The sequence below is a fragment of the Hibiscus syriacus genome, unplaced genomic scaffold, assembly GCF_006381635.1.
Source record: "Hibiscus syriacus cultivar Baekdansim isolate YM2019G1 unplaced genomic scaffold, ASM638163v2 tig00109949_pilon, whole genome shotgun sequence".
NCBI lineage: Eukaryota > Viridiplantae > Streptophyta > Magnoliopsida > Malvales > Malvaceae > Hibiscus > Hibiscus syriacus.
Genome location: NW_024062537.1, coordinates 213,955 through 230,309, shown reverse-complemented (window position 1 = coordinate 230,309; position 16,355 = coordinate 213,955).

The window sequence follows — 16,355 nt, the reverse complement described above, 5'->3', positions numbered from 1 at the left end:
TTTTCTATCCACATTATTTTTCCCGTCAAAAAAAATTCGTGAGCAGGCGAAAACTGGTTACGACAGCTTGGCGACTCCGCTGGGGACCTGGTCAAGCTTTAAAATCAATTGTAAATTGTCTCTATTAATTATAAATTAAAAATTCATATATTTAATTTATAATTTTTTCTTTTCAAAATTTTTTATATATACTTATTATTTTCATAATATTTATATATATTATTTTTATTAATGTTTTTATTTTATTTTCAAGTATTAAATTTCATTATCTATCTGTTTGTTAGAGGTTTGAACATTTCTCCTCACACACAACACGTACATTGCATAACATAAGCTTTATAATCAAGCTTGTCCCTTTTAAGTGGGAGTGAAAACGATGTCTTCGTGAGAATTTATTCTCCGTGTCAGACCTAGCAAGTAACTTTCGAGGTTCATATGCTCTATATCTTCATAAGAATTTATTCTCCGTGTCAGACATAGGGAAATGTGTCCCCTCGAATTGAACTCGATCCACTTTAGTCTGTGATGGACTAGGATTGAGGGTTTGGCATCCCAAGGGGGCACCAACAAGGACTATTCGAGTACCTTTACTCCTAGAACTGGAAACCCTGCATATAATAAACCCTAGAAATTCTACTAATCTAAGACAATACTGAAACCATGTCCGTAGGTGTACACAAAGGAGAAATAAGTTCTAACTTTTGTTTTTTTATTTATTTTATTTTTTTATTTAAATAAATGCCTAAGAACTAGTAATCATGTGGTTAGGTTAATTTTTCCAAACAAAGTATGGAATTAGAAAGCATGAGGTTAGGATTTATACCTGGATAGATAAAATTTTTCTTTCCATTATTTGGTACCAACTATTCTATTTTTTTCTTATTTTTCCATGCATGTTACATTGTTTTAATTTGTTTATATTGATTTCTTTTGTCTGCATTGCATGATCATGGCATAACCAAAAGGTGTTGACTTGAAAAACTCTTCATCAAATTGGAAAGAAATCGTAAATGGACAAAAAGTTTTATGATCAAACAAAATATGATGCGGCCAAGGAAAGACATCCTGAGGAAACTTCGAGGTTAGAAGCGAGCAATGCACACAAAGATCCTGTTATATTAATACCAAAAGTATTACACAAAGATCCTTCCAGATTGATACCAAAAGCAGTCTATGGTAAGAGCATCAGTCAAGGCATTCAGAATAAAGGTGGTTTTTATGAAGCTCAAGCATGTTATTTGAAGGATCAAAATAAGAAATTGAGCACAGAAGTGGAAACCATGAATGAAGATTTCCAAAAGATCAGTCAAGCCTTTCAAAATGCTGGCATAGTAAATACCCCAGAAGAGTGGATAACAGGGTTCACCAAACTAAAAAAGAACTACAACATATATGAATATCTTGTCCAATAACTTCTTGAACACAATGGTTCTCTTACAAGGGAAAATGAGCAACTCCGAGAACTGATACAGAAGATGAAAGAGAATGTCATGGAAGAAGCTGCAGTCCAGACAAGCAATATGACCCATAAGCTGATAGATTAACTTGGCTTTAGAGAAGAAAATAGGAAAGTTATCCCCTATATGTAAAGTTTTGTTGAAGTTAGGACTGAAAGATGTCCCCTATATGTAAAGTTTTGTTTGATGCACAAAAACTTTTGTGTTCAATGAAATCTGTTCTAAGATGATCACTCTTGAGTAACACCTTTTCATACATGCATTTGCATTTTACATCTTTGCATTCTTATGTTTGTATTTACATTTACATTTTATGCATTTGCATATTTGTATAGTTACATCTATAAACTTACATCATATATGAAAACATTTATTCATTAAAATAAGGATTTCAACTGAATTGATCTTGGCTCTTCCTTATAGCAAGAACGCTTAGCACATCACAAGAAAAATGTCTAAAGAAATTGAGGATAGGCTAACCAAATTTTAAATAGAACAAAAAGAAAGACATGAAGAATTGAGGAGTAAGTTGGCACAAATTGAAGCTAATATCGCAAATTCTCAAATCGATCTACTGAACAATATGAAAGAAATGATTGGGAAGCACCAGACTGCTGGAAAGAGTCTTGTTGAAAACCCCACAAATCCTTTGGGTGTTACACCTGTTCACATTCCTGAGCACACCTCTGTACACCAGGAAATTCAATCACCAGTTCACTTCACTGTTAAGAACCCACAATATCAGGTTGGAGCATCATTCCCCACTGATTGTCCTATTGCTTCTGGGTTAAAGCCAAATGAATTTTGTACTGCTTTCTAGAGAGACGGATGAGTCATTTTATGGGTTTGACGCCAAAAAGGTGAGTTTGGTCCCCGACTTAGTTCTCCCACCAAATTTCAAAGTTCTAGATTTTGAGAAGTATAATGGGACCACATGCCCTTCATATCATATCGCTATGTATTGTCGTTGTATGACTAGCTATGTGGAGAATGAAAAGTTATTGATCCACTATTTTTAAGACATTTTATTTGAGTCTGCATCCAAATGGTATAATCAGCTAAAACGTACTCAAATACGTTCTTGGAAAGATTTAGCTCAAGCTTTTTTGGGTTAATACAAGCATATGGATGATATGGCACCTGATCGAACAATGTTGCAGAACATGAGTATGAAGTGCAATGAAAGCTTTCGACAATATTCACAACGATGGAGGGATGTTGCTTCTCAAGTGTATCTACCATTGATTGAAAGTGAGTTCACTACTTTATTCATCAGTACATTAAAATTTCCCTATATTAATCACATGATAGGGGTTGCCCCTAATAATTTCTCTGACATCATCATGAGTGGAGAAATGATCGAAATAGCTATCAAGAATGGCAAGATAAGAGGCTCTAACAATACCGACGTAGAGAAAGAAGTTGAGATTAATACAGTGAGGTCCTATTCAGTTAAATATGGTGCCAAACCTTATAGAGTGATCAAGAAGAAAAAGAATGTGCAGGGTTTCCAATTTCATCCATTCTACTGTTCGAGTGAAAAATTACATTAAAAAATGCTCTTAGCCTGATTAACTACTCCACGACTTGTTCAAACACAGTGGCCTCCAAATGAGAATTGGACCTATAAGGAGGTTCCTTGGATAAATCAGACTGGAATTCCAAATTGTTCAGTTAAGGTTCCTGGTAACCTTGAGGGAAATCTCTAAGATCCTTTAGAGCAAGCAATTCAAAAATGTAAGGTAAAGGAAGGGGTTAAGGTTCAATGCTCAGAAATCATTGTTTCAACAGAGACTAATGTGACCAAATCCTGCGAAGAATATCGGGCCCAAGAAAATGGGAACAGAAATCAAAAGGCTCCCATAGATGTAATTCGAGATTGGCCCATTGGTCTAAGAAAGAATGGGGCAGATATAACCCAGAAGACACCTCAGATACCTATAACCAGAAAAGCAAGGGATAACTTAAGGAGTTTGGTTAATACTACCCCATTTGTAGCTAAAATGATCATCCAGAACATCCTCGATCACAGGAGAGCATTTAGTCATTCAGAACGATCAAAGAAAGTGATAATCTCTCGAGCGAGAAAAACTCTGAAGGTGTTTCAAGAATCTATATCAGATCTGTACCCTCATTTGGTTAAAGGCCAATACATTACATCAAGATTGGTGAAAGTGTCACCAAAGCTTTATGCCCACTGCTATGATCAAAATAGTTTCTGTAATTTTCACCTGGGAGTATCTGGGCATTCAACAGAGAATTGTTGGTCACTGTTAAAAGAAATAGAGAAGTTTGTTGACAAGGGAGTCTTGACACAAGAAATGATAAAGAAATGAGGGGCAAATAAAGATGAAAATCTGGGGCCAAGTACACACCCAACATTCGAGGAATGATATATGCAAGCTAAATAAACAAGTGGAAGTTATTATCTACCACTGTAGTATTTTCTATTTTCAGCATCTTGTTTGAATTTGTTTTTGTTCCTTTCTCCGCTTTTTGTGCAATAAATAAACTTGTGTTGCTTTTATGGTTATGAGCAAGGAATTAAATTTTAATCTTGAAATTTTCGAGTATCAAGTAGATTAAATATTCTTTTTCAAAGAATTATAGATCTTTGGCTAGTGGTAAAATTATACATTTCATATCCTGAACAACGCCAATTACTTGATCCTTACAAAAACCAAATCCTGACATACATTTATCTGAGACTCTGAAGTCATGCCTCTACCTGCTTTTGAGACACTAAATCCAGATATTTACCTTCTCGGGTAGAGTTGATTGGTTCATTACCTTCCACTATATATACGACTTCAAAAGTCACACCTTTGTCTTTCCATATACAAAACCATCATTTTTGTACAGTGAAATCAAAAGACCTCAAAAGAACCAAATCTTCAAATTATCCGTGAATATTCTTGCAAGAAGAGATGAGATGAGGCGTCAATAGATCAATTTATCGAAGATAATTTCGAGTGATTGGGGGATACTCAAATAAGAAGAAGAAAGATTGATTTATATAAATATATCATGCATTAATTACATTGTTTTCATGTAAATAAATATTAATTTTGAATATTCATCCCCCTGGGATACCTCTTTTTACATAGACTTCTGTGTATGAGATGATGAACGGCATTGTTTAATTTATCCTTTCAAATATATGTATATATATATATCCCTTGGTGTCCCCTTTTGAACCTATAATATTTTTTCTGATTCAACCTTAACCAAGGATCACCCTCCACATTAGGGGGCAAGAAAAAGGATATCTGCTCATAGGAATAAAGATTGTCAATTACGAAGGCAAATCTTCATGAAATGAAGAGAGTTTTGAACTACAAGGTAGATCATATACAAAGTACTTGAAGATCAATCCATTAAAGAATAACGAAAGAATTTCCAAAATGCAAGAGGAAAAGGAGGTTCAAGCAATTGGAGTCATATACTCAATTATAAAAAAAAATTAATCAAGACGGGTGACTCATTGAGCCTCAAGTTACAAGGTTGATCAAGTGCAATAAGTTCAATGATTTATATTCAACAAGAAGCACAAGAAATGCATGTTGGAGATGAAGGAATCTTATGGAAAAATCCCCAGCAAAGTAGATCCAAGTCAAACAAGGCAAGATTGAAGGCATCAGAATGGATTGATCCTTGGTTCAACTACCCTTAAACACTTGTTTGGGCCTTTTTATCCCTTTCTTTCATAACCATAAGCCTTAGCCTACGTTACGTACCTGAAAAGTCCATTCTAATCATACATGGATTTCTATGTGAAAGAGACTATCTTCAGATTTCATTCCGTCTCTTAGGATTGATTTTTATTTGTAATTTTTTTTTAAATCTTTAATGCATGATATGAAAAATGATAAAAAAAAGGAGGGGTTCAAGATGTAAATTTTTAAATAACATTTTAGAACCAAATGAGGATTCGAGTTAAAAACCTGAAAAGGTGGCTCGAATATCGAATGATGCAACAATGACATAAGAGATGATCTTAAGCTCTTGAAAAGCACCGTACATCCCAAAGACGTTCTTAAGATTCTGGAACAAGAAGTATTTGTATGAGATGAGCATAACAACCATTCCTTCAAGATAGTGGAAGCTCAAAGAAAACATATATGTTGGATCAACCACAGACCTTACTTTACCAGAATCAACCTAATCCTTAAATCAGTCAATAATTTTGACACTTGCCATAGGACTATGATTTTTTATTTAAAAGTGTAGTTGATTAATTTGATATTCATTAAACTCATGTTTATGATTTGATTCTAATGTGAACCTGTAATAGGCAATATTTTAAAAAATTCTTTCATTCTTTGATTATAAAAAGGAGAAAAATATTTTCAAACAGGACAGTCTCAAATGAGGAAGGTCCTTGAAGCAAGTTGTTGCCTATTCTACCTCTATTGAAGAAAAAGAATGAACGAGGCCAGAATAATGAAGCATTTTACTTTCTTGAAAGTAAGTGGTCCAAGAAGCCAGAAAGTCTGGAGAATTGAACTTGTGAAGATCTCCTATGACATTATTAGCAACTCATCAAGAAAGATTATCACTTATCTCATGCTGAGGGCGATAAGCATCACAAGATAAATTATTTTCCCCAGCCATCAATCCATGTTCTCTAGAAGATTACATCATAGAGCTATAAGTCTCATTAAGTGTATTATGGGAATGAACAAGTTCCCCATTTTCACTCTGGTTATACCGTGATGTTGGCTCAAGTCTTGATATATCATTGTAGCTTCTTCCATGTCGATCATTTCCTTGTCAGGATTATATTCATTATGTCCTTCAGAAGATTGCTGAACTTAAGTTTGACATCGGAACAGATTCTACACTTGTATGCCTTTCATATTGGGTAACATTGGTTACAGGATTCCAAAAGTAAAGATAACCAGTTTTACTATCAACTAAACCTTTCCATGGTTCGGGAAGAGTGGGATATAGTAGTGAGTATCTTGAAGCAACAGAAGAGACAATCATTGTAGCAGTCATTGTAAGAAAATGCACCAACAAAAATCTTCTAGTTCATCCCGATGATGTTTATTTCTTCTGGTAAGGTTGTTACACGAGATGCTACACAAGAAGGTCGAATTCGCCAAATCTACTCATTAATTGCTCCAACCAATTATCATTCAGTTCTTGCGCATCTGTTTTCAAAGTTATGCCAAGACAGTAGAAGGCAGCCTCCGTATCACTGATCCCAGATAAAAGAGACAGGACATTGATACCACCGGGGAACATGTCTCTAGTAGATTCTCCTCCTTGTGTATGGTTTTTAAGGAAACCTAGAAGCATTTTCACCTCATCAGGTTTAAGTGGAACAACTTTATTCCTTCCAACCCATACCAGATTCCATTTTCAACACTCATCAAGAATATACTTTTGGACACTCGAAGATGGCTCATCATCATAAGATTCAAGAGCCTTACGTATCATTTCTGTAAATTTGACACTTCTTGTACATGTTTGTAAACAGTTCAACTTTGTTCTTGGATCCCAGGAAGGCCACCATTTTCTTTTTTAATGGAAAAGCATCATGTATGGTGCGTGGAGGAAGCGGAATAAGAGGAAATATGTTCTCAATTGGCAAATTATTAATACAACCTCTTTTTCGTGCAGCAGCACAAAAATACTTCAAATCTACAAATTATGGCTCTACATCGTATAAGTACCGTGACATTTTGGTCCAAACACCAACTGGAGTAAGTGCCACGTTCTCGTAGTAGAAATAAGGAGGGCTAATAGCATCTTCTAGAAGTGTTCTTTGAGTTATCTGATCTGATTCGGTAGAAACCCCAAAACTAATCATTGGATTTGGAAGATGAACTGCATGATCATCTTCATTAAGAAACTTCTTTTCAAGCTTTCTCTGCTTCTTCCTTTTCAAAAAATATCATAGCCCGAGTTTTGTCTTTTCCTGTAATTGGGGTTATTGCATAAAAGCTTCCTATCTTCTACCGGAAGAAGTGAGTCAGCAGCCTTAGCCATTTGAACAGCACATATAAAATCTGTCAACTCTGCAATTGATGAATCCAGACCACATATCTTCATGGCTATTGAAGCCTCAACCTCTGAGTATTCCATTTTCATCAAATATAACAGTTTATTCTCCTCATCAGAATCAGAATTCAGGATTTCCTCAGTATCAGAAGAACTATCAATATATGTGAAATCATCCTGAAAGATCGTTTCATAATCAGAGAAAAATATATTCCAGAAATAGCCTTCACTGAAAACAAGGTTTACTGTGTCGGCATGGAATGAATTACCAAGCGATTTATACCACTCTGTCCGACTAGATCCCTCCAAATAAAAAATGGGCACCTCATTCAGAAGATGCACATATCTTAGACGTTTCCATCAGAATGATTGAATACTTCTTAAGTTTGTGACAACATGAAGAGAATTCCTCAAGTTACTTGACAACTGCTGTTTAGTGACACCAGAATGAGAGTATTCAAGATAAATAGATTTGGGGCACGAATAAAGCCACAGGTACCCACAACAGTGCATTGTCAAAATTAGACCTCGCGGGGATCATAATATTCAAGTCAAACAGACATTGAGAGTGAATCAGAAGCAAAATGTTGGGGGTATTTTGAAGGCTCATTTCAACCAGAAATTGAATGCCTAATTCAGACAGAAATGATCCATGGGGGGAATTTTGAAGGCCCATATCGGTATGATTATTTGGACATTTTGAAGGCTCAAATTAACAAGAAACAAATGATAGAGCATGCTGAAAGCCCTTTTCAATCAAATCAAGAATATTGATGTATTTTGAACATATGTATTAGCCAATGCTGGGGCATGCTGAAAGCCCCTTTCAATTAGAATCAGGAATGTTGATGTATTTTAAACGTTTGTATTAGCCAATGTTGGGGCATGTTGAAGATCCAAATCATCTTATGGAAAAATCATTGACTTGAGAAAATATTTCCAATGAGACAAAATGTATGAATAATGAAAATGGTGAAACAGTGACAGTGGAGCTGAATATACATAATGGTTTCGTCTCTTAGGCAGTCATGTTGTTGAACAAATATCTACTCAGCAAGTATGGTTTCAAATACTCAATCTTCTTAACCATTTGTCACATGACAGCTTGTTCTTTGTTAAGCTACATCACGGTTGCATGGATAAATATGGTCCTCAGGCAGACTATTCGATCCAGGGTTCAGTTCATCAAAATCTCAACTTTGAATTTTGTATTCTGTATATCGGTGATGATTGAAAATATTTCTTTGAGATTCCTGACAGTTAGTTTCAATCATGCTGTTGAGGCTACGAAGTCGTTTTTCACATCAGTTTTCACTTACTTGATGACATTGAAGAAAGAGGCTCATCTTACGTATGTTACTCTTATTCCCGTTGTTACTGGGGTTATAATTACCAGCCAGGATGAATTGAGTTTTCATCTATTTGGTTTATCATGTTCTTTCATATCCAGCAGTAAGAATTCCATAAACCTTCTTTTGTACATGGATCCTATAGCAGATGTGTTTCTACTTCCTACAACACTCATTATGGAAGAAAACGTGATCGGTATCACACTTGCCCTTACCCGAGATTATATCAAGCTCAGTTGGTATCTCTTATTCAATTTATTTTATGAATTTGACCAACTTTTTGGTCATGAAACACGCCAACATTTCACTTATATTCCCACTGAGTTTTGTTCTCAAATGGTCTTGTGAAATCATGCAAAATCTTTGAACACTGTGCAAAGAGCTTCCTTGACCATAAATTTGTGCAGAAAACACAAGAAAGGATGAATGTTTGTCAAATGTTTTACGAACATCTATGCAGAAACCACAACTGGATGAATGTGTTGTCAAGTGTTTTATGAACCAGTTATTCTGATGTTGAACCAATGTTGTGATCATATGGTTTCCATTTATTGATGCATGATAAATTCTGTCTTCTTCAACCCCAAGGTCAAAAGTGAGATATGATGAAGATTTCTTTCCACATAAGGGAAGCAGAAATTTTAACAAGAAACTAGTGGATCCAACTAAGGTTGAACGACATTTTGTTTTTAAGCATCTCGACATGATATGATCCAAGTTTCCTTGTTCGAGATCCAATTAGATGTGGTGACATGAAAGGAATTAGGATAAATCTTCCTTGTGATATGTTTCAAGAGTCAAATCAGAATAGACGTTGATCTCCTACTTAATCTCTGCTGAGTTTAGCATATCTACATCTACATTATTCAAAGATGATAGATTCACTCTCCAAAGATGATAGATTCTCTTTTCAAAGATGAATGCTTTATTGGATTTTTATACAAGTTTAGATGAAAAAAGCCGATTTTATCAAAGACAAAATGGGGCATCAAGGTCATAGTTCTGACTACAACAAGAGTTCCATTAATGAAACGTTTTTTTCTAAGACTTTCATGAAACAAAGAAGACACAAACATTGCTCTTCCAATCAGAAATGCCAGCTTGAAATGACATTTTGACCAAGTAAAGGAAGACCAAGTTTGCCAGTTTGAAGTAAAAAATACACTCAACATTTATGCATCATATTTAGGCATTTGCAAAAATAGGGGCATTTTCATTCATTTTATCCATGTTGAATATTTGACAGGAATTTCAAAGATTTTAGCAAAGATTCAAATCCATCACTCAATGGATCAACATGCCAGGTAGAGTTCATAATGAGAAGAACTCATCTGAAGAAGGAAGAAGAAGTTCATAATGAGAAGAACTTCAACCTTTTGCTCGAATTCATCATTCGATGGATCAGTATTTCCAATAGAGTTCATAATGAGAAGAACTCATCTGAAGAAGGAAGAAGAACATAATGAGAAGAACTTGTTCAACCTTTTGCTCGAATTCATCATTCGATGGATCAACATTTCCAGTAGAGTTCATAATGAGAAGAACTCATCTGAAGAAGGAAGAAGAAGTTCATAATGAGAAGAACTTGTTCAACCTTTTACTAGATTCTGTTACAGAAATAGATAGATCAACATCAACTTTTCCAGAGAAAGTTCATAATGAGAAGAACTTTTCTGAAGAGGAAGAAGAAGTTCATAATGAGAAGAACTTGTTCAACCTTTTGCTCGACGCTACCACAGAAGGAGATAGATCAGCATCAACATATCCAGAAGAGTTCATAATGAGAAGAACTCATCTGAAAAAGAAGAATTTGTTCAACTTCTTGCTAGATTACATCACATAAGGAGATAAATTGTCATCCCCAGTGGAAAAATGAAAGAGTTCATAATGAGAAGAACTTGTTCAACATTTCCATCCTAATCAAGTGAAGTCAAATGAAAAAAAAAACTTATTGTCTTTTCGTCTTTGCCCTATTCTCGTTAACAAAAGAATGAGCAAAGAGGGGCAGCTGAAGACACTAGTTTTTTTTTTCATTTGGATTATTATTATTATTATTATTATTATTATTATTATTAAATTAAAAATCATTAGGAACAGAGTTTGAAAAGGGTATTCGTTTATTGAGACCGAAAGCATTCACCCCAGAACGTAAATGTGGGAGATCAACTATTGTGCCTAATAATCAAACATTGCCTTATTTTTAGAAAACATGATGCAGTTTTGAAAAAGATGTCGACTTATTTAGGGAATTACTAGTAGTCACCCCCTGAGAATTATTGCAGGAGATATACTATTAATTCCTTAATAAGTGAACAGTGCCTTAGATTTATAAAAACTATGCGATGAAGAAAAATTTTATTTATCCTAATTATACTAAATTAAGGCTTTTTCTAACTTAAGGTGATAAATTATGAAAATTAAAGAACCTAGGGGCTTAAATCTAAAAACGTAGGCTCTAATATTAATCCTATTTGATTTTAATCGATTATTGAGTTGAATAACAAAAATGGTCCCTCGAGCTTTTAAACGAGAGCCACTTCAAATTATCCCCTAAATTAAGAGATTAATTTGAAATCTAAGTTAAAACGGAGGCTTTATTTAACCTATTTAATTATGTCAATATTAAGAGTCTAATCTAAGTTCAGGGACCAAAAAGGTCAAGGTCTAAAGTATCGAGTTCTAAAAGATTTAGAAGTTTGGTATCTAAATTAATAATTTCTAAAGTTAAGGGCTAATTAAAATCTAATTACTACCTTAATTATTACGCTAATTTTTTTAGAAAATATTAATTATTAATTAATTTTATAAAAAACAATCGATTCGAGTAATCAGGCGTATAATGCGAAAACTCGACTCAAATTGCTCCCTAATTAAACTAAAGCGTCGTCCTAATTTCTAAGTTTGATTCGAATATTAATCTAATTTAAAACTAACCTAATAAAAACTATAAAACAAATAATTAATAATATACTTAATTAAAATAATTAAAATAACAAATAATAATAAGAAAATAAAAACAGTAAAACAACATAAATAACAAATAAAAATAAAATAAGTACAAGTACCTAATTGCATAAAATCTAATTACAATAACTAAAATGCAAGAAAATAAAAGTTAGTAGTTATAAGAAATAAACAATGAAAAAAATGAAAAAAAATTAAAATATCAGTAGCTAAATCATAACTAGCAGTGACTAAAATGAATAAATTGCAAGTACCACATCCAAATCATAATAACATGAGAAGCATAATCCAATCAGTGACTAAAATGAATAAATATAAAAAATAGTGATTAAATTTGAAAGTTAATAAAATCAATATGCATATTCAAAATAAATTACAAAGTAAATGACCAGAGTGAAAAAGTAGCTAAAATACGGGGAGCTTAAAGATGATTTTACCCTATAGTGACCAAAACATAAAACACGCTGAAACTGTGAGGACCTGGACTGTAATTTTACCCTAAAACAGATGAACAAAGTAAAAGACCTAGAAAATAGGGACATGATGCGTGATTTACCCTTTTTTCATACAAACATAATATATCTCCATTGTTTCACGTAAACTGCCGAGACTTCCCAAAGCTTCAACAACCTCACTCGACCACCGCTCAACAACCCTCACACACCGGTCATGGGGCCGGTGACTGACCTACATCCACGAAGACCTTTACCACGATAAAAGGAAGCTCGAACGAAGACTTAAATGGCCGAGAACCCTTTCCTTTATCCTCCTCTCCCATTTTTTATCTTCACAACGCTGAGGGACGTAAAACCGACCCCAAGGCTAGCCACCGAGACCTTATGACCCCCTCACTCCCTCACGATCATCTTTGACTGGCCGATGAAGATCTAGACGACATAAAAAACCCCCACCCTTTGCTCATCACTCACACAACTAAAACCCCAAAAACCAATCTCCTACCATCGACCTCTCGGTCGAAACTTCCTAGTCTTCGCCGACCACTAACAACTGATGTTTCCAGGCCGTGAGAGGGTCTCTCTCGCACACCAGCCACCACTCAACGCTGGCCACTCCATCTGCTCGTGAACCCTCGAATCCAAAAGGAAAAGTAAAAATCAAATGGAAAAGCAAATGAAAAAGACAGAAAAGAAAGTCAAATTGGAGAGGAAAAAAAGGGTCTTTTTATTTCATCACTTTGGGGGACAAAGGTTGAGTCCCATTTTAAAATTTGGTTGGGGTATTAATAACCTCAACCACTACAATATTATAATCTTTTTTTAATAATAAAATAATACAAGTAAAAAAATAGTGGCTATAGCTGCCCTTCTTTACTCATTGCTGTTGAATAGGAATAGAGCAAAGATAGTAAGCAACATTTTTTATCTGGCCTAAGCTGCTAAAATCTTGAACTCTAATTTCTTCTGATCATGAGAGTTCTTCTTATTATGAACTCTTCGTTGGGGATGTCAATCAACTTCCTTATGTGATGGAATCACCAAGGTCGAACAAATTCTTCTCATTATGAACTTCTTCTCCCTCATTGGATGAGTTATTCTCATTATGAACTCCCTACTGGAAATATTGATCGATTTATTCGGTGATGGAATCGAGCTAAGGTTGAACAAGTTCTTCTCATTATGAACTTCTTCTCCCTTATCGGATGAGTTCTTCTCATTATGAACTCTCCACTGGAAATGTTGAGCCAAGGTTGAACAAGTTCTTCTCATTAGGAACTTCTTCTCCCTCATTAGATGAGTTCTTCTCATTATGAACTCTCAACTGGAATTGCTGATGCAAGGTTGAACAAGTTCTTCTCATTATAAACTTCTTCTCCCTCGTTGGATGAGTTCTTCTCATTATGAACTCTCCACTGGAAATGTTTATGCAAGGTTGAACAAGTTCTTCTCATTATGAACTTCTTCTCCCTCTTCGGATAAGTTCTTCTCATTATGAACTCCTCGCTGGAAATGTTGATGCAAGGTTGAACAAGTTCTTCTCATTATGAACTTCTTCTCCACGTCGGATGAGTTCTTTCATTATGAACTCCCCGCTGGAAATGTTGATTGGTTTATCTTCTCTTTGAATATTTAAACCTGCAAAAAATTATCCCGTGTCAGTGATAATTGTGTTTGATGTACCCAAAGGTCCTCCATTTTTGCTGAGATCCACTTCTTTAAATGATGAAAATATGGTTTGATTCTCTGCTGAAGTCGTGAAATGAAATCTTTGTTGACTTTGGAATTCCTGTCAAATATGAAACATCTGGATGAAGAAATGAATGAAGAAATTTTGTTTCAAGAGAAATTTTGAGAGACTGTCTCAAGGAAACAGATTCAAAGATTTTGTTTCAAGGGAAACTATCTCAAGAGAGACAAAACTTTTTCAAGGAAACTGTCTCAAGAGAGACAAAACTTGTTTCAAGAGAAACTGTCTCAAGAGACAAAATTTGTTTCAAGGGAAACATATTCAAAGATTTTGTTTCAAGGGAAACTCTCTCAAGAGAGACAAAACTTTGTTTCAAGAGAAACTATCTCAAGGGAGACGAAATTTATTTCAAGGGAGACAAAATTTGTTTTAAGGGAAACTGTCTTAAGAGAGACAAAATTCGTTTAAAGGGAAACGTTTTCAAAGATTTTGTTTCAAGAAAAACTGTCTCAAGAAAGACAAAACTTTGTTTAAATAGAAATTGTATCAAGGGAGACAAAATTTGTTTCAAGAAACAATCTCAAAGTTTATTTATTTTGTTTCCAATGAAACAATTTCAAAACTGTTTTAAAGAAAAACTGTCTCAAGTAAGATCAACTTTGTTTCAAGTGAAACAAACTCGAAATTTGCATCTCAAAGGAAAATGTCTCAAGTGAGACCAAAATTGTTTTGAAAGAAAGTGTCTTAAGTGAGATAAAATTGGTTTCGAGGGAAACAATCTCAAAGGCGATGGACAGTCTGCTTGTTCCTGCATGTGGAGGAAATGCCTTCAGAAGATATGATCGTTCACATCAGGATTTTGAATCTCCAAAGATGCCCCACCATTTGATGTTGAATCTCCAAATATGCCCCATCATTGATCGTTTCTTGCTTCAACACTGATTCTAAGCATGAACCTTGTGTCTGAGAGCCGTATGTCAACTACGAGAGCCGCATGTCAACTACCAAGATCCACTCCAAAGAGATTGAATTGTTTGAAAAACATTTTCCTTCTTCTTTCATTTTCAAAATTCTGAAAATATCAATTAGAAAAGTTTTAAAAAATGTTTAATCAAAGATTTTGAGAAATATTGCCCCTTTCTAGGTTTCACAATTGAGACAATCATAAAAAAAGAGTTCATTGGATATCAAAGAATTAATTAAACTTTTAATCCTTCAATAAATTATAGCTATTTGATAAGTGTCAAGATCAATGCTATCTTTGAGGTATGGCTAAGTAAAGAAAAGATAAAATGTCTCAGGTTATTGTCTTTGGTCTAAAGTTTGGTAGTCTTATTTCTTTGATGTTCATTGATATGATGGGGTAGCTTCTATGTTCATCCACTGGAAGTTTTCTCTAGTTCTCATCTCTCAAGGGCACATTCGAGTTGTACGATGCCTTATCAAGAGATTTACGATAACCTCTTATGTAACGGCTGCACCATCTTTATGTTCAAGCTGCCTTTTTAGGTTTTCAACTCGAGTCCTCCTTTGGTTTCAAGACGTTATTTAGAATTTACGTCTTGAACCCCCCTTTGTTATTTTTTCTCTATCATGTATTTAATATTTTAAAAAAACTTTTGCAAATAAAGGATTAATCCCGATGGGTGGGATGAGATTTGAAGATAGTCTCTTCTATTTAGAAATCCATGTATGATTAGAAGGGACTTTTAAGGCACGTAATGTAGGCCATGGTTCACATTTATGAAAGAAATGGATAAAGGGCCCAAACAAGTGTTTAAAAGGTTACTGAACCAAGGATCAATTCATTCTAATGGCTTCAATCTTATCTTGCTCGATTTGAATCTACTCATATGCGTCCTTTATTTTCTCTGGATGCTCCATGACCTTCTGGTGAATTGATTCTGAAATGAATATGCTTGATCAACCTCATGGTTTGAAACTCGATGCGTCATTTGAGTCGAGGGACTCTTTGCATGTGCTTCTTGTCTTTTTTTCTTTGCTTTTTTTCTTTTCTTTTGTTTTTTGTTTTTACATTTTTCTTTCTTTGCTTTTTTTTCTCTTTGCTTTTTCTTTTTTTTTCTTTGCTTCGATTTGATCTTTGCACTTTTCATTTGGTTCACCTTTCGGTATCTCATTTGGATTGATGGTCTTCACTCATGCGAGCATATTTCCTTCACCTTGCCCCCTAGTGTGGATGGTGATCCTTGGTTAGTGTTGAATCATAAGAAAATATCATTCAAAGATTAATTTTCTCCTTTTGTAAAGGGATATATTTTCTTCTTTTGCCAAGGGATAATGAAAGAAATCCATTCATCATTTCATACACAGAAGTCCTTACAGAAGAGGTATCCCTAGGAGGATAGATTTCCAGGATTAATTTTATTCACATGAAAACAATGTAATTAATGCATGATAAAATTATTTTGAA